Source organism: Aethalodelphis obliquidens, unplaced genomic scaffold, assembly GCF_003676395.1.
Source record: "Aethalodelphis obliquidens isolate GAN/ISIS:26980383/991018 unplaced genomic scaffold, ASM367639v1 scaffold17, whole genome shotgun sequence".
Taxonomy (NCBI): domain Eukaryota; kingdom Metazoa; phylum Chordata; class Mammalia; order Artiodactyla; family Delphinidae; genus Aethalodelphis; species Aethalodelphis obliquidens.
The window spans coordinates 4,416,439-4,438,911 of NW_020837961.1; the positions used below are offsets into that span (position 1 = coordinate 4,416,439).

General features: G+C 32.5%; 1 protein-coding gene across 3 annotated transcripts in view; it reads right to left on the reverse strand.

The window, feature by feature from the left end:
* The window catches only part of FSTL5 (follistatin like 5), a 677,763-nt gene that overhangs the window by 598,937 nt on the left and 56,353 nt on the right, over window positions 1–22,473 (reverse strand). The window lies entirely within an intron of this gene.

Sequence of the window (22,473 nt, forward strand, 5' to 3'; positions counted from 1 at the left end):
GGTGATATCAGTAAAAGCTGCTGTCTGTATTTAGTGCTTACTCAATGGCAAGCATTTTGTGAGCTGTTTGTTTGGAAAAGAGCTTATCATAAGAATATGCATGTCAGAGGTAATTAACTATTTTATCACTTTTTACACTTTGGAAAAAAATGGGTGGAAAGGATCTTTTACAATATTGATTTCACATAGTTCTACTGGAAACATGTACAGAACATATGGCTATTAACATTTACTTGATGACTGTCTTGTATTTAATGGCTAAGCAAGTGCAATGAAAGTCTTCAAAATGTTGAATTCACAGTGAGCAATAATTACCACATGGTGTGCTCTAATATCCACAGTGATGAATGTTACATACACCACTTCACTCAAAGTACGATAAAAACTGAGATAGTTCAGCTTTATATTATAAAGTATTGCCTCCCTTTAAGAGTCAGTTTGATGTCAAATAAACATGTTTTCATTCAAATAGCTTGTGCAAGATAACAGAGCTTTATTGAAAGGAATTAACGAGTTAATGAAGAAAAATGGCATCTTTTTAAAAAAGATTTTCTTTCTGAAGAACAAAAGATCTTCAACTCAAAATATGTGAGAACCAATAGAGTTATCCAAAAACAAAATTAATTACAAAAATCTAGATCATTTTTATACAGTTGCAAGGAATAATTTTAAGTCATATCACTTGAATATTTAAAATATTACCAAAACAGACCAGTTTACAATAGCAAAACACGTAAAACTCTTAGAAATCAATTTAAAATGTATAGCACCATTATCAGGAGAACTAGGAAACATTAGAAAGAGATGTCAAGGGAAAGTTAGTTGAGAGACATTTGTTTCTTCATGGAAAAAGTTAAATTCATTACTATAATATGATGGTTCTTCTCAAGGTAAAATTCAGTGACATGACTGTCAACAAATACAGTATTTGATATAGGAACAAGTTAATTAATAATTTTAATGCAATACATTAATAAATAAGTCTGTAATTTAACTACCATTACTCCAAAGTGTTCATAGAAGAAAGTGCCAGTAAATAGAAAAAATTCTGAAAAATGAATTATAACAAGGATGATGCATGCCCACTCAGGATTAAAGAATATCATAAAGCTATACTAAATAAAACTGTTGCACTTACGTGAGAGTGAACAGATACATTAATGGTATAAATTACAGACACAGAGTTTTGCAGGACAGATTGTTAGCTGATAAATACATACAACAGTCTTTCTGATGGGTCAATGCCCATAACCATGCTTGTTGTTAAATATTTTGAACATCATCTTCTGGATTTGTGTTTATTTAGCAATTTAATTTATGACTAAATAGCATTTAAAGAGGTTAGAAAATATTAATCACAAGAATTATATGTGAAAAGCTAGTTAATAATTCGGAGGAAAAAATTAAAGATTTCGGACCCCAAAGTCAACATAAAAACAATAACAAAATATATATTAAGGCCAAATGTATTTTGCCTGGGAGGGGTTATTTTTCCCCTTTTGGTTTCCCTATGTATTTCAAAATTGTTATTGATCTGAGAGCTACAGATTTCATCTTTTTTCAAAGAGTTCAAAACTCAATTCCTATGTTCTCAATGGACACTTCCATTTAAGAAAATAATAACATAATTTTAGAGCTTGAAAGATGAAGTTAACATTTCAACAATGTTCTATAAGTTTTAAAAATAGAATAAAGTATATCTGAGTATTTGGTTAGATCCAAGTGTGTAATAATGCATTCATGTTACAGATTATCCTGTCTCTCAAGATAACTATTATTTGGATATTTTAAAGTGATAACTTGTTTCTGATAGAAAATTCATTTTATTTGTATCTATAAAGACAATTTACTGATGCACCAAATCTGAGGAAATCTATGAGGATATGCAGTACTGTGAGTGTATATAAAACACAGCAATTCAGAGGTCTGAGAACTCTCTCCAGATTTCCTGTGTTCTTCATCATCATAACTAACTTATCTCTGCTCAGAGGAAATAAACCAAACTTTTATTCTCTTTGAATAAGAGAATGACAAAAAGTAACAAATGAATTCCAAATTAACATTGTAATGATAATTTCTTACAGAGTAGCTTATATAAAACTACTCCAATTAATGAAAGTTAAGTTGAACAAAAATCTGTGTGGCTATTTATTGGTTTATAATTTTACTTGTGTTTAGGGAAAATTAAATAACAGGTCTGTTGTTTTGTTATCATTGCCATGCACGAAGGAAAAATCTTCAATTTGCTTCTGCTTCATTTTGAGTTCAATCAAGAGAATAAAACCTTAGAAAAACACTGGTAAAAGGTAAAAGCCCAGGAAAACTAAAGGGATTATAAATACTAAATATTCCTGTTTCAATCAAATTCAAATTTCATGGTCTAAATGAATTCCATTCTCTTCACTCCCCCCCCAATTAAGAAAGAAACAAAATATCAAAAACAGATTCATCAAATCACAGACAGAAGAATTTTAATTTCAAACAATTTTCCAGAAGCATTTACTGAACAACATGCTTTGTACACCTAGAAGCTGTGAGTCTGATGATTAAGTAAAAGTCATCAAATACTAAATTTTTTATTTTCCCTTTTGAAGGTTATCACAAGTGGAGATAGAGTAGATCTTCACTTCAGCAAAGTATTGAATACATTTCGTAGTATCATTATGGGATGCTGAATTACATAGGTTGATTCTGGAAAAACCAACCTTGCATCTATTTGAATAATTGTTCACATTTTCTATGCCAACGGCTATATCAACATTGTCTAAGTTGCAAGCATTGTCTTAGATAGATATATACAAGATAACATATTGATTTGGGAATAACATGAATGTAAGTGGGAAAAATGAATAAAACAGGGATTTTTGATCTTTAACAAAAATAAAGATAAGATACTGGTTTAATTCTCAATACAGAGAGTTCCCCCAATTCACAATAAAATAGCCTGACTTAGCAGCATGATAGAAAAAAACATGTCTCCCACACACACACAAAAAAAGCACAAAATTAGATTGCAGATTGTAGATTTTAGAATAACTAATGTGCATCATCTCTAATAAGATGGGGGAAGAAAAGGAAAAGAAACAACTAATTCATTATTAATAACTTAAGTACTTTGATACAAATGTCATATCCAGAAGGAAGTTTGAGTTTAGTTGGGGGAAAACCACACCTAGAGAACTGGGTTTTATTCCAAGCACCTCACTTCACAGGGAAGGGATAAAATGGAGTGCATTCAGCAAAGTAAGAAGACAAGTCATACGAATAATAGTTAATAAAATTAAAAAATTTTAGCTTGAGAAATATTTCCAGGGCTGCTCTGTGGAAAGAATATTAGATATTTTATGAAAAAAAGTGACAGAGCTGAATTAGCACCAATAATTGAAAGCTAAAAGGAGACAGATTTTAGTTCAAAATAAATTAGCATGTTTTCAAGTAACAGTGAGGAGTTTCATCCATTTACAAGCGGCTGCATGTTATTTAAAGTAACTGACTATAAGCTGAATGACTATTTAACAGGCATTTTTGAGATTATTCAATCAAAAAAGAATAATCATTGATAAATGATGATTTTTAACACATCCAAAATATGTAGCATACAGTAAATGAACTGTCTTATGTTAGAAAAGGAATACTTATGATTTAAATTCTTATACACTTATTAGAAATTTTTATTTGATTTCGGGGACAAGGGGAGTTATTTTCTTATGTTAAGAAAACTGGAACAATATTATTAAAAATAAAAAAATTAAAAAGTCATAAAAGAAAGAAAGAAAGAAGAGAGCAACCAAACCAATAAACAGATCCACCAATGATAACAAGTGCTAAAATCTATACTAAAGAAACTAAAGAAAAAAAGAAAACTGGAACATTTTGCCTTCCATTTTTCCCAGTAGTTCTCAAATTTTATACTGAGTCAGAATTACCGGGAAAGTTGATTTGGTAGATCTGGGTGGTATCTGAGAATTTACATTTCTAACGAGTTCCTGATGATGCTGGTAGAGTTGATTCTGGGACCACACTTTCTGATTCCATGCCTTAAGGAAGTGGGTTTGTTGTGTTATTGCTGACTTTCAAGCAGGCAAATGGCACCTAGACAACAGTGCAATCTGATCTCCAGGTTATTATGCAGAAAGGCCAACCTTTTTAAAATATGATTAAATGAAGCATGATAAAAATTAGCTCCTACACAAAATTATGTTAGATTAAAAATTAGCAAAATATTTTTTTTAACTTTTAAGGTATATAAAGTTACTAACTTTATATTATTTCTTCATCTTATATCTTTTCCATTGGCCTCTTGTCAATACCAGATTAAGATCCAAAAGTTTTACTCTTATTTATGGTATCCTCCACTACCTGTCTGCTCCTTAGCTCTTTAAACTGAGTTACTGCCTCTATTTCCCTGTAGGGTGAATACTTTCAATCCTTGAAAATACTGAAATAATTCTCAGGGTTTCTGAATAGTTATGTCTTTCCTCCTGCTTAAAACACTTTTACCCCTTCTTTTTGCTACCTAACACCAACGTTCTTTTTCAAGTATCAGTTCTGTTGTTTCTTCACTTACCCAACCACCCAAAAATACAGCTTGAACGTCTATCTTATACATATCAACTGTGCCCTGCAGTTAACTCAAGTTTTTGCTTGATAAATTATCTCCCTGAATGTATAAGTACTAAATACTGTTGAAATCTCTGCACTAATACATACTTAAATAAAAGTATGTTAATATTGGAAGATTTTAAATATCTAAGCTTTACATAGGCATCTTGCTTCATAATTTTCAACTGCTGTCAGTTGTGGCTTAAACCAAAGACATTTTCTTCATTATGAACAGAATCACCCTGGCCTGAACAAAGGTGTTGGCTCCTTTAGGGATTTCTTTCACCGTGAATTGTCATTAAAGGTTTCCAAGCATCTTTCCCCAGCCAACTCAGAAATTAAAGGATTCTAATTAAAGAGATGATCCAAACAGACCCTCTGGAAGTTCTGTTTTTGTTATTTGTTTGGAGTTCACTCTCCCAGGCCTTGATTGTGGCTTGAAAGATTAAAGGTTAGATTTTCCTGTTCTGATATCATTTACATACGATAGTCAACCACCCACCCCAGGCATCACACATTCATATCCTCTCTGCTTAATGTCATTGCATCATTATTTTCTTTGTTCTTACAACTGCAGCAGCAAATACAATTTCTCCCACCTGTACAAAGTCTGCACCAATGTGGGTTTCTTTTTATATGGAAACATTTTTCCTTATTAGTTTTATTCAAATTGTGTGTATATATATATATATATACACACACACACACACATATATATTTATACATGAAAGTATATATTTTTAATTTAGAAATATTGAAAATTCCTTCTAGAATATATATCTTTTCTATAATATATTTTTCTAGAATATATATTTTTTCTAATTATATATTATAGACTATATTATATATATTTTGAATTTATTCTGTGTATTCTGCATATATTATTATATGATATGTATAATTTCTAAATTTAAAAATGCTTAATATTGCTTTTTAAATAAAAATCAATATTCTTATGGCTTTTTATATTCAACTCTTTGATATGGAATTCTAGCCATTAGTAGAACAGTTGTCTATGCTGACTGCACTTTGGAATCATCTAGGAACCTTTGTAAATACCCATGTCTAGCACCCAATCCCAGAAGCTCTGATTCAATCTTCTAAAGGAATGGACCAGACATCTGTATTTTATATGATCACAGATGATCCTAATATGCAGTCAAGATTTATACCCACTGCTTTAGAGACCCTAGCGTCAGTTTACACCTGTAAATCTCAAAATATTCTTAAATTGTTCAAAAGAAACAAACTCGACAGAAATATAAAACATTTTGCTGCAGCTTTATGTAATGTTTCACCATGATGATACCATAAAAGTTTTCTGTTGAGAGTCAGTAATATTTGTTACCATTTATAACTGGTAACAGGTAAAACTCCCAGTAGATGATCATTTTGTTGCCAGAAATCAATGCACTTTTCTTACATTCCTGATAACAGCACTAATACACAAATGGAAGTAAATAATTTTGAGATCACTGCTATGGGCTGAATGTTTATATTTCCCCCAGATTAATATTTTGGTGCCTAATCTCCAATGTGATGGTATTGGGAGGTACAGACTATGGGACGTGATTAGGTCATGAAGATGGAACCCTCATAAGTGGGATTAGTGCCCTTACAAGAAGAAATGTGAGAGAGCTGGCTTTCTCCCTCTCTCTCACTCTCTCTCTGCCATGTGATGACATAATCAGAAGACTGCTATCTCTGAATCATTAAGAGAGCTCTCACCAGACAACAGATCTGCTGTCACCTTGATGTTTCACTTTCAAGTCTTCAGAATTGTGATAAATAAATGTCTTTTAAGCCACCCAGTCTATGGTATTTTTAATATAGCAGCCTGAACTGATTAAGACAATCATTTTTCTACAATTCGATCAGTAAAAAAGAAATAAGCCACAGTAGCTTCATTTACAAGCTCAGTAATTCTACCAGTTGGCACATAATTCAAAAAATAGCTGAGTTTATGTCTTCTACTGGTGTAACATCTTAAATCCTATGAACTTAGGTAACTTCAGTAAGATCCTAGTCTCACCAAATCTCTATTATTAATAGTAATAAGACTATTAGAAAAATAAAACAGTCACAAAATGAATACAAAAATTATGCTTTTCAGTAGTAAGCACTCTTTCAGAAGAACAGTTTTCTACTGTAAAATCTGTTTTTGTAATTATCAGCAAATATTAAAAAAATAAAATGTTGAGGTCAACCACAGTAAGGATTGAGGAGAGGTGGAAGCTGCTTCAAATGCCTTATTTTAGAGAATGTAAATATGAAATTCCATACCTGGAGAGTATTTTATATGAAATAATTAAATAATATCAAAAACTTTTATGTTTATATTATGTACAAAAGCTCCAAGAAGTTTAAGTTGTTAATCATTAAGTTTCCTAACATATCAAAAGAGATAAATACCTTTAAGAAAAATTTACACTACAAAGTTCTGTGATTTGTCGTTAAGGTAAATTCATAATCGAAGAATGACTTTTTCTGGGTGAGATATTGCATACTAATTCACATCATACCAAACTTTCAAAAAGGGACTTAGCAAGAAATTTTGGAGCTTCAGTTTTAGTATTTTTTTTCTCTTGGAGGATGACTATTCAGTCACTTAATCATCCTGTAATTGTTTTATTCAACATTCATCAGCAGCAGCAATAACATTACATCTGCTCACATCTCATTTTTTCCAACTAGGTAGACAAACGAAAGATCTAGAATTAAAATAATTCCTAAGAGTCATGCTAAAATATTTTACAAAAATAAATACGCTGGTACAAACACTTTGAAAACTCTTTGGAATTGTCTATTAAAGCTAAATATATGCCCACCTTACAATTACACTCCAAGAGAAATAAGTGCATATGCCCAACAAAAGCCATACACGAGAACTTCTTAATAGCTCCAAACTGGGAACAATTCAAATATCCTTCATTAGCAGAATGCATAAAAACTGTGAATTCTGTGTGACAAAACTTTAGAGTAATAAGAACAATATGCTTCCTCTACATTCAAAAATGTGGATAAATATCACAGACATAGTGTTTAGCAAAAAAGAAAAAAATCCATATATAAAAGACTTCTTACAGTAGAATTCCATTTATATGAAGTTCAAAAGCAAAACAGATTAATGGTGAAAAACATGGAATAGTAATTACCTACAGAAGATAGTATGAATTTGAAGAGTTTTTTATATAGGAACTGAAAATCTAGTAGAATTGGTAAAAATATTGTTGTGATGGAAATATTTTTACACACAATACACACATAGTCTGCATGCATGTAAGTACTTTGACAGAGCGTTTTAAACAAATTTATCAAAAAAGATATTACTAATGTGTAGAGTCCCTATCTACTCTTAGTTAGAAGATCAGAATTTTATTTGCAAATCTATCACTAATTGATTTTAGCAACTTGGGCATTTAGCAATTAGGACCTGAATTTTTCATTAGCCAAATGAAGGTATTAGACTTGTAGACAGATCAGATACACTTCAACTTTTAGTGAAGTTTTTCTAACTTATGTATAAATAAATGCAATTAGGTGTCAAAATTTTAATTTTTTTCTCTTGGAAAAAAGCTTTTAGAATTGTCCTCAATATATATTATATATATAAATTATAAAATTTATTCACATATCTTAAATATCTATATTGTTAAAATAAACTTAAATGATAAACACAAAAAGTGAAAGTGAACAGTATTCAATTGATGAAATGGAATTGATACAACGAGTGACGTAATGTTGAAGCTGTATTAACACCTGGCCACATGCCTATGGTACTGACAGGAATGTAAACACAGTAAGGTTAAGTATCTTTTACTTTCATATTCTTCAAAGATAAAATAGTAGTTCATTTTTAAGACTTGTTAAAAATCTAGTATGAAGTGATAAAGCAAGAGATATTTTCTCGTCACAATAGTTACATGTTCTCTTACTCTTTATTTTCCTAAGTGGAGTTTTAATTCCTTCTTTTAAATGCTATTTCTGGTTTGCGTATCGTTAATCTTCTCAGAGAAGTGAGTTATAGAGATAATATACTAGGGAAATACTATTTTAGATCTTAAATTGGGTGTGACCGATTAATTTTAGTGGCTCACAAACTAACTGCAATGGATGAATTCCTAAATTTTTTAACAATGAACAATCTATGTTTTAGAATTACATGAATGTTTATAGTTATAGTAATGTTTATAGTAAATATGTAATTATATATTATAAAATATATTACTATATAATTATAAATATACAAACATATATAGTTACACATGTATACATAAATATATACAGATACATCTTTAGGTTCACAGTAATAAAATATAGCATTATTTTAGTCATATCTAATTTGTGCTAATAGTTATAGCTTTCAATTATTGTTTACTTAAACATTTAAAACTTCTGCCCAAATGGAGACCCTTTTTATTGTCTTCACATTGTTTTCTATGAAATCACACTGACGAAGTTAACAGTGGCTTTACTGACCTTGAAATTTTACAGTAATATAAATACTTCCATAAAATAATTTATATACTTTGAAGTACTTATGAAATGTACAGAACTTTAAAAACCAAATACTAAAAATATATACAAACAACAGGCAAAGAGATTTGAACAGATTTCACAAAATAAAATTCTTGAATGGCCAGTACACAAATAAAAAGATGCTCAATGTCACTAGTCATCAAGAAAACTCAAAACTATAATGAATAAGACTCCTCAGAATAGGTAAAATTAAAAACACAGAAAACAGCAAATATTGCCAAAATGTGCAGTAACTGAAATTGTATGCATTAATCTTGAGAATGTAAAATTGTACATCTACTTTAGGAAAAGTTTTGGTAGTTTCTTATTCAAGGAAAACTACCTACCTTACAAAAAAGCAATTCACTGCTATCTATTGAACCAAGGGAAATGAAAATATACAACCACGAAGGATTTGTACAGGAATGTTCTTAGAAGCTTTATTTATAAGAATTCCAACCAGGTTTTCATCAATAGGAAATGGATTTAAGAAAAAGCACTGTGGTATATTCATATTCTGGAATATTATTCAGCAATAAAATTAAATATATTATGGAGAAGCTCAATAACATAGATGAATCTCAATAACATTATAATGAATAAGATAAGTATTACACAAATCTGCACATGTGGCATGATCCCTTTTACACGAAATTTCAGAATGGACAAAACTATATTATGGTAAAAAATATCAGAACTTTGATTGCCTCAGAGGGAATGGGGTCAGAGACTGCTTGGGAAGCAGTGTGAGGGAATTTCCTTGGGGAATGATGACATTCCAATCTTGATACACCTGTACCTAGATGCCTGTTTCACAAATGTATACATTTGTCAAAACTCAGAGAATGAAGACATAAGTTTTGGGTTTTCCACTGTATGGATAAAGTATTTTAAAATAATAAAAAAAATTCTAAATAAATATTAACTCGTTAATGATATAGTTAAATCTAGTTAAAGTAAGAAAGAAGAGATTACTGTCTATAATTTGAAAGTAATACAACAGTAAGATAAATTAATAAATGGAAAGAGGGATGGAGAGGCACACAAACACACACATAAATATGTGAAAACCAAACATAGCAAAATATTCATTAATGTCTTGGTTACATGGGCGCACACTGTAAAATTCTTTCAAATTTGCCTGAATGCTTAAAATTTCATTCTAAAATTTGGGTAAAAATAAAATATAAGGGATACATAATTCCCTTCAATAATTTCCTAAATCTTCATACAATTAAGACAAATGTTTATATTACTTCAAAGCATATATTTTTAAAATATAAATTGTTGTATTTTTATTTATTTGTTTGTTTTGGTAATGTCAGAACACTTGTTTTTGTTAGGTCTCTATAGAAACTTAGTTGGCAAAATTTCCTGAGGACGTATAAACTGGCAAATAATAGAAATATATTCTTTTGAAATACTGTATCATGTGGACATTTCAATGACTGACCTTCATTACCACAGGAATTTTTCAGTAGATGAGGTAAATATTCACAAAATAACTTGCTGAGAGTTTTATTTAGATTGTGTTGAATCTATAGATCAAGTTGGGAAGAAATGTTATCTTGACAATATTGAGTCTTCTTATCTATGAACACAGGATATCTCCCAATTTATTTAGTTATTTTTTGATTTTGTTTATTTTGTAGTTTTCATCATATAGATCTTGTACATATTTTGTTAGATTTATACCTGAGTATTTCATTTTTGTGAGTGCTAATGTAAATGGTATTGTGTTTTAAATTTCAAATTCCATTTATTCATTGCTGGTAAAAAGGGAAGTGATTGACTTTTGTATATTAACCTTGTATCCTATGAAATTTCTACAATCACTTATTAGTTCCAGGAGGTATTTTGTCAGATTTTGACTGGCAAGTCCAGACCAGACCCACATATATACAGTCAACTGATCTTTGACAAAAGAACAAAGGCAGTACAATGGAAAAAGATAGATCAGTACTCAAACTTCAGAATTAGTGAATCATTTTCCTACATACTAACAATGAACATGTGGAATTTGAAATTGAAAAGACAATACCACTTTCATTAGCACCCAGAAATATTAAATACTTAGATATAAACCTAACACAATATGTACAAGATCTATATAAAGACAACTACAGCACTCCGATGCACAATATCAAAGAACTAAATAAATGGAGAGATATTCCATGTTCACGGATATAAAGGCCCAATATTGTCATGATTTCAATTCCTCCCAAGTTGATCTACATGTTCAATGCAACCCCAGTCAAAATCTCAGCCACTTATTTTATGGATAATGACAACTGATCCTAAAGTTTGAGAGGAAAAAGACCCAGAAAAGGCTATACAATATTGAGAAAGAAGGAGGTGGGGGGACTGACACGAATGCACTTAGGACCTATTATAAAGCTACAGTAATCAAGAGAGTGTGGCATTGGTGGAAGAATTGACAAATAGCTCAATGGAACAGAGTAGAGTCCAGATCAGACCCACAGTAATATAATCAACTGATCTTTGATGCAAGAGCAATGGCAGTACAATGGAGCAAAGACAGCTTTTTCAACAAATGATGCTGGAACAACTGGACACCTACATGTAAAAAAAGAAAAAATGAATCTAGACACAGACTTGAAACCCTTCACAAGAATCACCCAAAATGAATCTTAGGCCTAAATGTGAAATGGAAAACTATAAACCCCCCAGAAGGTAATAACATAGGAGAAAATGTACATGACCTTGAGTAGGGCAATGACTTTTAAAATACTACAACAAAGACATGATTCAGGAAAGAAATAATTATTAAGCTGAACTTCATTAAAGTTAAAAAATGTCTTCTCTGCAAAAGACAAGGTCAAGAAATGAGAAGACAAGCCACAGTCAGGAAGAAAATATCTGACAATAGCACATCTGATAAAGGACTATTATTCAAAATATACAATGGACTCAAACTCAATGATGAGAAAACTAATAACCCAATTTAAAAAATGGGCAAAAGACCTGAGCAGACACCTATACCAAGAGAATATACAGATGGCAAATAAACATATAGAAATATGTTAAACGTCATATGTCTTTAGTGAATGGCAAATTAAAACCACAGTGAGATACCACTATATGTATATGTATTCTAATGGATATTAGAATGGCTAAAATCCAAAAAGTTGGCAACACCAAATGCTGACAAGAATGTGGAACCACTCGCATTCATTGCTGGTGAGAATGCAAAATGATGCAGCTACTTTGGAAGACAGTGTAACACTTTCTTATAAAACTAATCATACCCTTCCATATGATTCAATAATCACACTCATTGGAATTTCCCCAGATGAGTCGAAAACTTATATCCACACAAAAACCTGCACACAGATGTTTATAACAATTTTATCTTTAATTATCAAAATCAAGCAACCAACATGTCCTTCAGTAAGTAGATAAATAAATTGTGGTACATCCAGACAATGAACTATTATTCAGTACTAAAAAGAAATGAGCTATCAAGACATGAAAAGATATGGAGAAATCTTTAGTGCATACTATTAAGTGAAGGAAGTCAATCTGTAAGGGCTATATTCTGTATGATTCCAACAACGTGACATTTTGGAAGAGGCAAAACTATGGAGACAATAAAATGATTAGAGTTTATGGGGAGTTATGGGAGAAAGAGAGATAAATAGGCAGAGCACAGAGTATTTTTAGGAGGACGAAATTATCCTGTATGCTACTACAATGGTGGATACAGGTTATTATGCATGTGTCGAAATCCATAAAGTCTAGAACACCAAGAGTGAACGCTAAAGCAAACCACGGACTTCAGGTAATAATGATTTGTCACTGTAGGTTCAGGAATTGTAACAAAAGTACCATGTGGTGCAGGATGATGATAGTGGAGGAAGCTTACAGATGTGGTGCCAGGAAGTATATGGGCACTCTCTAGACTCTCTACTCGATTGTGCTGTGAACCTAAAAGTGCTATAAGAAAATAGTCTATTTAAAAATTGGGAAAGAGAAAATAAGCCCCTTAGGAGAAAATAAAACCACACTGCCACCATTGCTGATAGCATATGTAAGTATCCTTCTGACAGGATGTTGAAAATAGACATTTTTTGTTGGATGGTTCTACCAATTGGTAGTATAATCACTGACAGCCCAATCTTTGAATGGGCCATTTGCTTAACACACACAACTGATAAACTCCCAATGACTTTCAGACAGCCTGGTGGCTAGTTCAAACTGTGTGATCTTCAGTAAAGACCTTTGCCTCTCAGGCACTCACTTTTCCCATCTATATTATATGCTTTTAAAGATGGATTGAATATTTTCTACTATTTTATAGCTCTAAAACCACTATCTCTCAGCTCATATACAGGGAACCCGACGCCAGAAATAAGCAGTAAGCAATATTAGTTAAAACTAATCCTATTCTTTTCAACCGTGATCTGTACACCATAGGGTTTTTATGCCTTAAACATGTTGAATGTCAAGCTCATAAATCAGGATATTTCTTTTCATTTATAATACAGAGCTTTGCTAATTGAATTCACAATAGAATTTTAATAATGGAAGATGTACAAAACAACTTATAATTAGTTTACACGTTTAAGTAGTGAATACAAATATTAGATTGTGGTGTATATATATATATATATTTTTTTTTTTTTTTTTTTGCTGTACGCGGGCCTCTCACTGCTGCAGCCTCTCCCACTGCGGAGCACAGGCTCCGGACGCGCAGGCTCAGCAGCCATGGCTCACGGGCCCAGCCGCTCCGCGGCATGTGGGATCTTCCCAGACCGGGGCACAAACCCATGTCCCTTGCATCGGCAGGCGGACTCTCAACCACTGCGCCACCAGGGAAGCCCAGGTTGTGGTATATTAATGTTAATTTACGTCATTTGTCTGTTCTCAACTCATAAGCCTTTTTTCTACATGTACATGTTTAGAGTAACCACACTGAACCCTGTTATAAACTATGACACCTATATATATTTTTTTGAACAGGAGGTAGTATAATGTGCTTAATTAGTGGTAGATCTGGGTATATGAGTAGTTTGTTTTCTTTAGCAAACTGATGTGTACTAGCACATTCTTTCCACAGAAATGAGGAGAAAAATACAACTATATCTAAAGAGAAGGCGGCTTTGGAAGTCAATCAAAATTCAATCAAAATGAACAGTAATGACAAACCTGTTTAACCACATCTAGATCCTAATATTCTGGTGCTTCTTGATCAATAAAAGAATCAATAACTGTTCAGGGAAACAGGGATAAAGCCACTGTTTTTCAGCTATCTATCTATATAAATTTTTTAAATTATTGAGTTGGGTATAGAGAAAGCATTGTGGTTCAGGGCACTTGAAATTCATCCCAGAGTGGTAAAAAACATCATAAGTGCCCAAGACTAATACATAAACAGAGTTTTCTGGAATCCTGACAAGCTTGGTCCTAATATACTATATGAATTTGATTTATTTGATTACTTTGTTATATTTTATTGAATAGATGTAAGTAGAATGCTAATGCATCCCATTTTTAACATTTCAAAACTTCAAATCTTCAAACGAAAGCAGTTATAACTACTACTTTTAAATTTTTACAAAAAATATTTTAATGTAGGGTCATAGAGGTATAAAGGGACAGACTTTATGCATATCACCCTACACATCTGTAATAATAGTACTGCTTTGAGAATTCGTTCTCAAAAGGATCAAATGACAAGTAGGTTCTTATCTTGAAGATTTTAAAAGTTAGATATATCCCTTTATTGACTTATTTTTGGTAAGGAAAGTGATTTAGTCAACCACATGCCGATTTTCCCCAGATTAGCAAATATGTCCTGGTGTAAAGGAATAAACATGAAAGCAACACATTCGAAGGTCGACAAAATATTTTTTTCCTTAAAGTTCTAAAAAGGACAAAATTAAGCAGTAAAAGGTAGGATGAAGTTATACCTATGCACTTGGTTTGCAAATCAACTTTGAAATACACATCATTAGCTTAGGCCTTAGATACACTTGATGGTGACTCTGACCTCCTGATACAGGTGGTACTCCCCTTGTGTCTTGGGAGACAATCCCCCTCATGTTTTTGCACATCTCCTGAGCAGAGACACTGACTGTCATTTGCTCTGGAATCTATTCAAGGATGTTTGTACAGCAAGCAGCTTTGAAACACAGAGATAATGTCCCCTTCCGGAGCAAAGGCAAGTGTATATACAGCTTTAGAAGACAGAGATTGTATCTCTAATTGCAAAGGACAAGACTACCTACTGTCCAGTATCCTAAAGATAATGTCTTCTTCTGGTGCAAAGAACAGTCCATATGGTGTCCTTCAACGCACAGATCTTCTATATCCTATGGTGTATGCTGCTGTAACCTAGCCCTCTTTGCATAGCCCTGTGGAAACTAGGTTCCAGGCACTAGCCCAATTAATAGCGGAACTTCATTTATCAGAAAAAAAATAAATGTTCTCCTTTTTCAAACATAATTTTTGGATTAAAAAATCTGATTTGCATTTCTCTAATAACTAGCAATGCTGAGCATCTTTTTATGAGCTTTTTGGCCATCTGTATGTCTTCTTTGGAGAAAAGTCTATTTAGATTTTCTGCCCATTTGGATTGGATTGTTTATATATATATATGTAAATATATATGTAAATATATATATGTAAATATATATATGTAAATATATATGGAGAGAGAGAGAGAGAGAGAGAGAGAGAGAGAGAGAGAGAGAGAGCGCGCTGTATGAGCAGTTTCTATATTTTGGAGATTAATCACTTGTCAGTTGCATCATTTGCAAATATTTTCTCCCATTTTATAGGTTGCCTTTTCATTTTGTTTCTGGTTTCTTTTGCTGTGCAAAAGCTTTTAAGTTTAATTAGGTCCCATTTGTTCATTTTTGTTTTTATTTCCATTACTCTAGGAGACGAATCCAAAAAGATATTGCTGCAATGGATGTCAAAGAGTGTTCTGCCTACATTTTTCTAGAGGAGTTTTATAGCATCTGGTCTTACATTTAGGTCTTTAATCCATTTTCAGTTTATCATTGTGTATGGTGTTACAGAATGTTCTAATTTCATTCTTTTACCTATAGCTGTCCAGTTTTCCCAGCACCACTTATTGAAGAGAGTGTCTTTTCTCCACTGTATATTCTTGCCTCCTTTTTTGTAGATTAATTGATCATAGGTGCATGGGTTTATTTCTGGGCTTTCTATCCTGTTCCATTGATCTATATTTCTGTTTTTGTGCTGGAACCATACTGTTTTGATTACTGTAGCTTTGCAGTATACTCTGAAGTCAGGGATAGTGATTCCTCCAGCTCCATTCTTCTTTCTCAAGATTGCTTTGGCTATTAGGGGTCTTTTGTGTTTCCATACAAATTAAAAAATTTTTTGTTCTAGTTATGTGAAAAATGCCAAGAAATGCAAATCAAAACTACAATGAGGTATCACCTCACACCTGTCAGAATGGCCATCATCAAAAAGTCTACAACTAGTAATAACTAATAAGTGCTAGAGAGGGTGTGGAGAAAAAGGAACCCTCCTACACTGTTGGTGGGAATGTAACTTTGTACAGCCAGTATGGAGAACAGTATGGAAGTTCCTTAAAAAACTAAAAATAGAGCTACCATATGATCTAAAAATAGAGCTACCATATGATCCTGCAATTCCACTCCCGGCCATATATCTGGAGAAAAACATAATTCAAAAATATACATGCACTCCAATGTTCATAGCAGCACTATTTATAACAGCCAAGACATGGAACAACCTAAATGTACATCATCAGATGAATGAATAAAGAAGATGCGGTATACCTATACAATGAAATATTACTCAGCCATAAAAAGAATGAAATAATGCCATATGCAGCAACATGGATGGGCCTACAGATTATCATACTAAGTGAAGTAAGCCAGACAGAGAAGGACGAATATCATATGACATCTTTTATATGTGGAATCTAAAAAAAAAAAATGATACAAACAAACTTATATACAAAACAGAAATAGACTCACAGACATAGAAAACACTTATGGTCACTAATGGGGAAAGGTGGGGAAAGATAAATGTGGAGTTTGGGATTAACAGATATACACTATTATATATAAACCAGATAAACAAGGACCTACTGTATAGTGCAGGGAACTATACTCAATATTTTGTAATAACCTATAAGGGAAAATAATCTGAAAAAAATAGATATATATGTATATGTATAAGTGAATCACTTTGCTGTGTACCTGAAACTAACATAAGATTATAAATCAACTATACTTCAATAAAAAAATAAAACATAAAAAGTCATAGATTTATTAATAATAAATCGCTAAGATATATATGGAATAAATATATATATTAATTAATTCCTTAACATTTACTTAATCATTCCACCATGATGTCTTTACTTCCCTCATCACGACCATTTTTGCTCTTACATAATGGTCCAAATTGATTCTTGACCTCTGCAAAATAGATTAACATTTTAAAGGGCCTTCCCTTGAACATGCTGGAAACAGTAAGATATTTCAGATGGAATAGCACAATTTTTAGTCAGTCAGGAAATAATGCTCCTGGGTTTGCCTGAAGGTTTCTATCCTCTGAGCAGTCACGGTTTTGATGTGTTGTTTAATGTTTTTCTCCTTCCCTAGAGTTCTCTCCTGCCACTCTTCACCAATCCACATCTATCAATCTTTTAATACCAAAAGTAAAACATCACCTCCCACAAACGACTTCTTAGAATTATAGTGCACTGCCATGCATAGCAACACTCTCTGGACTTATTAAATTATGCAAACTCTTTGCTCCATTTGCACGGTAACTACTTTCATAGACTAACATTTTGATTTAGGAAGTAAAGGGATAGTAATGCAATTTTGGTTTGCTCTGCACTATAAAGCTGGGCATCACATTCTCTGGCCACACAAACATGTAAGCTATTTAAGATATTTCAGTGGTCCCACTAGGTATACTCAAAGAGAACTCCTTACTGTCCTCATAAGATCTTCCCTCTAGCTTGGCTTTGATTACCAGTATCAGCAAACAGTGTAGCAGGTGTGATCAGTGCTGTAGGTAAGAAAAAGGATGTAAGATAAGGCACCGACCCTGACAGGATTTACAGTGAACTGACTAGGGTAATATGCTGAAATATTAGTACGTGCATATTACAGGTTTGTGACTACAACAGGAGTTTTAATTGTGATAGGAAATTATGACTCAGCAGGAAACAGAGAGAAGAAAGAAATACTGGATGAAAGAGAGGAAGGAAAGTATAGGAATGGAAATGAAAAAGAAATACCAAGACAGTAGAGGAAAAGGAGCCCAGAATTTGTGGTTAGGTGATAGGAGTTTACATTCTAGTTCTCTCTTTATTGTTGAGAACAGACTATGGTTATGCTGAGATAGCAAACAACTCCCAAGTCTCAGTGGTTTAAAACAGAAGATTTTCCCCTAATTTCACATTTCAATTTTAATAATATCATTTGGATAAACAGGAATAATACTCCATGCATCGCAGGATTATCGTAGAATTAAATTACAACAATGTATATGAAAGTACGTAGTGCTATATAAGTATGCAATGTTCACTAACTGCCAGTGTGTTTCACTCATCCTAGTTGACTTAGACACTTAGGATGATTTAAGCAGACACCACCTTGATCAGATGCTGTTTGTCATGCTAGAAGAAAAAGAGAATTCAGGAAGATTTTACAATTGGGATCAAATGTTCAGCCCAGATGCATTTCATGTCACTTCTTACAATTCATTAGCCAGAAGCAGACACATAGTCACATCAACCACAAAGGGACCAAGACATAATATCGTGCCTTACTACTATGTGATCGGAATGCAGAGGGAACAGGAAATACACAGCACACAGGTCAAATTACTCACTGCGGAATGGGCATTAATATATATAGACTCTACATTAAATCCTAAATCCTGCTTCCTAACATTATAAGGGTGTTGAATTAAACAATTACTAAACATTTTTTAAGCCCAATTTTCTTATTTATCAAATGGTAATAAAACCACTTATGACGTGAAAATCTTCATATAATTAAACCAATGTATAGAATAAAGCTAACAGAGTACCTGGTATACAGTCAATGCCCTGTGAGACTAAGTTCTGTATGGGCTGCTCTGAGTATACAAATTCTGGAGATGGCTTAAAATTTGAGAGACTACAGGGAATTTTCTACGAATGCACATGGCAGCCAATAGTTACTACTATGCTCAACACCCAGATTCCTAGCAACAGACCAGCAGTTAGGGTGGTGACTATTGCTTCCTAGTGAGACTTCACTGGGAGACCGGCCTAAACCAGAGCTACAGCAACCTTCAGAAGAAGGCATTCAATCTGGCCAAGAAAATGGAGGTGGGAACACTGTGGTTGTGCTTATGGAAGGGCAGGAGGAACAATCTGAACGAACATGAGATGTTTCTCGTTGAAGTTAACGTCACATTGCTTTACTACCATCATCATCTTTATGCTTTTCTGGTCCTTCTTCCCCATCTGTGGTCTACCTATGCTTTTATCTACCTCTTACTAATTTCATTCATTCTGTCTGTTCCCCTCTCTTCTCCTTGGGAAAGTAACTTTTCCTCTCTGATTTTAATAATATCATTTGGATAAACAGGAATAATATTCCCTGCATCCCAGGATTACTGTAGAATTAAATTACAACCATTAATGTATACGAAAGTACACAGTGCAATATAAGTATGCAATGGTTATTTTAAAATAATAATGAAGGAAGAACCACTATTTGGATTTGCATTTTGTAACTGTATTTTTCAATTTTACAGTGCTAATGAATTCCTACTCTTAAGTTCAATAAATACTTGTTGGGTAAACACATTGGATGAAACACAGGATCAGCTCCCTTAGATATATATTATGGACTATAATTAAGATTCCATAATTAGCATGATGGATTTATGTTACTCATTTTTATCTTGAGACAGACAAATACATTTGTAATCACATTTGTGTGTATATAGAGTTGTAAATTATATAACTATGTACATATGTTTATAATCATATCTACACTATTTCTATCTAATATGACAAATAATTCTCACATTTGAGTTTTTGCTCCCAAAAGGGGACTCATTATACAGTTAACACACAAATATTTGATAAAAATGAATTCTGTATATACATTTGTCCAGATTCAAAGTACAGACACCTCTCTGGGGAAAATGTGGAGATTGGCTAATCAGAACTCAGTATCTATCATATCTATTATTTTATAGTTTTGTAGCTAATAAATAATATTTAATACTAGTGACACCTATCCAAAGGTTTAGAGAGGTTACTATTCTTTGCAATTTAAATAAAACTATATAGGTTAAAAAATAACAAATAACAGAAAATCAATTTATGTAATGTTATTAAAATAACGTATTTAAAAAATTTATTAAGTATAGCTCTATTGATTTTACTCTGGTAAAATGGTAGAAAAAGAAATTATTTCTGATTTATTAATTATAATAATGTAATTATATATGTATATCATCTTGATTTAAGCCTTATTCTAGCCAACAGATGGAATCATTCATTCTACATATATTTGTTTCTTGTTTACCATGTGCCACATACTGTTCTAGGTGCTGTGTTATAGCAACATGAATAGTAGCTTATATCATAATGGAAAGAAACATCCAACAAACTAATAAATAATTAAAATAGATATCTTGCAAATAGTGATGTATTCTATGAGTGGAAATAAGAAATAGAGACACAGATGTAGAGAACAAACGTATGGATACCAAGCGGGGAAGGGGAGGTGGGATGAACTAGGAGTTAGGGATTGACATATATACACTACTGATACTATGTATAAAATAGATAACTGATGAGAACCTACTGTATAGCACAGGGAACTCTACTCAATGTACTGTGATGACCTAAATGGGAAGCAAATCCAAAAAAGAGGAGATATGTGTGTATGTATAGCTGATTCACTTCGTTGTAGTGTAGAAACTAACACAACATTATAAAGTAACTATACTCCAATAAAAATTTTAAAATAAATAAATATGAGAGAAGAGTACAGAAGAAAACGTTTTACAAAACTATTTAGAATATCAGTAAGAAGACTAGAAAAGGTCCTTCCTATTTAAGACCAAAAATAAAAAATGGGCATAAAAAGTTTAGAACCTCTGGGACTAATTAATAAAAGCTTATTTCCCAGCAAAAAGAAATAAAAGAAAAAAGAAAGAAAAGAAATCAAACAGGGGATCTAGGGAATGTCTATGTTTGTCCCATTTTCAGTTATGATTTGGGAAAGCCTAACAAAGTAGCATGTGAACCTAACTGGAATGAAAGCAGTGGAAAAAGGATGACCAGGTATCCCTGGGATTCAAACAGTGACTGATATAAACAAAAATAAATAGTATAATGAGATTAGTCTTCAAGGTCTTGGGGAAGGAAAAGTAGACCCCAGTGGCTGGGTCAGGGGTTGATAGTGTGTGGAAAGTATCTTGTGGGACTTTGCAGGAACTTGCACACCTCAGGGTGCTTTTTTATTCCTGTCAAATACACAGGTTTACACACACACACACAAAGTCACAGAATGCCTCTATAGCTTCATGTCACCTCTGTCTCACATCATTTGAAAGTTAGGTATTACACAGCATTCTCTGCTCTCTGCTTCTACATACTAGCAATCATGTATTGTTTCTAATTATTTCGGGCTAAAGACACAGAGATGGAAAAGATTGGGAGGTGACTTTGATCATTTTGGGTGGGTATCAGTCTTTCTAAAACAGGTTTAACTCATTGTGTTGTTTAATTTCCTTAAAGGTTTCTTAAGTCACACAGCAGTGCAGGATAAGAAATTTATCTTCAACGTCCAAATTTAATTCAAAATTATTTATAAATAATACATAAAAATCTGTGGTTTATATTTAGCAGGGGAACAGTCAGAACTCCTAGTCATGCATTCTACCTGTCATTTTTCTGCCATCGATTCAATTAAACAGTATCTACTATATTCATGGCACCAGGAATGAAAAGATTAGAAAGGCAAAGTTTCTGACCTAAAGACACATAACATAGGGCAGACACAAAGCATGGAATAAATATTCACTGGGTCTGTAACAGTATGAGTCAAACGTTGAATTAATAATGTGTTTTGAGAGCATTCATAAAGGAGTTATTATTTCTAAGTTTGGGGCAGTGATAAAACTTATTGTTAGTCCATGAAGTAGGGGAAACAAATGATATTTGAAAGATAGTGGAACGAGGCCAATTCTCCAATTGTATTTATCCAGCCTGAACACTTTAATAACTTATTTACTTTTACATGAGACTAAATTTCTACAATGATTTTTGACATTGAAGTATACTTTATATTTTACTTA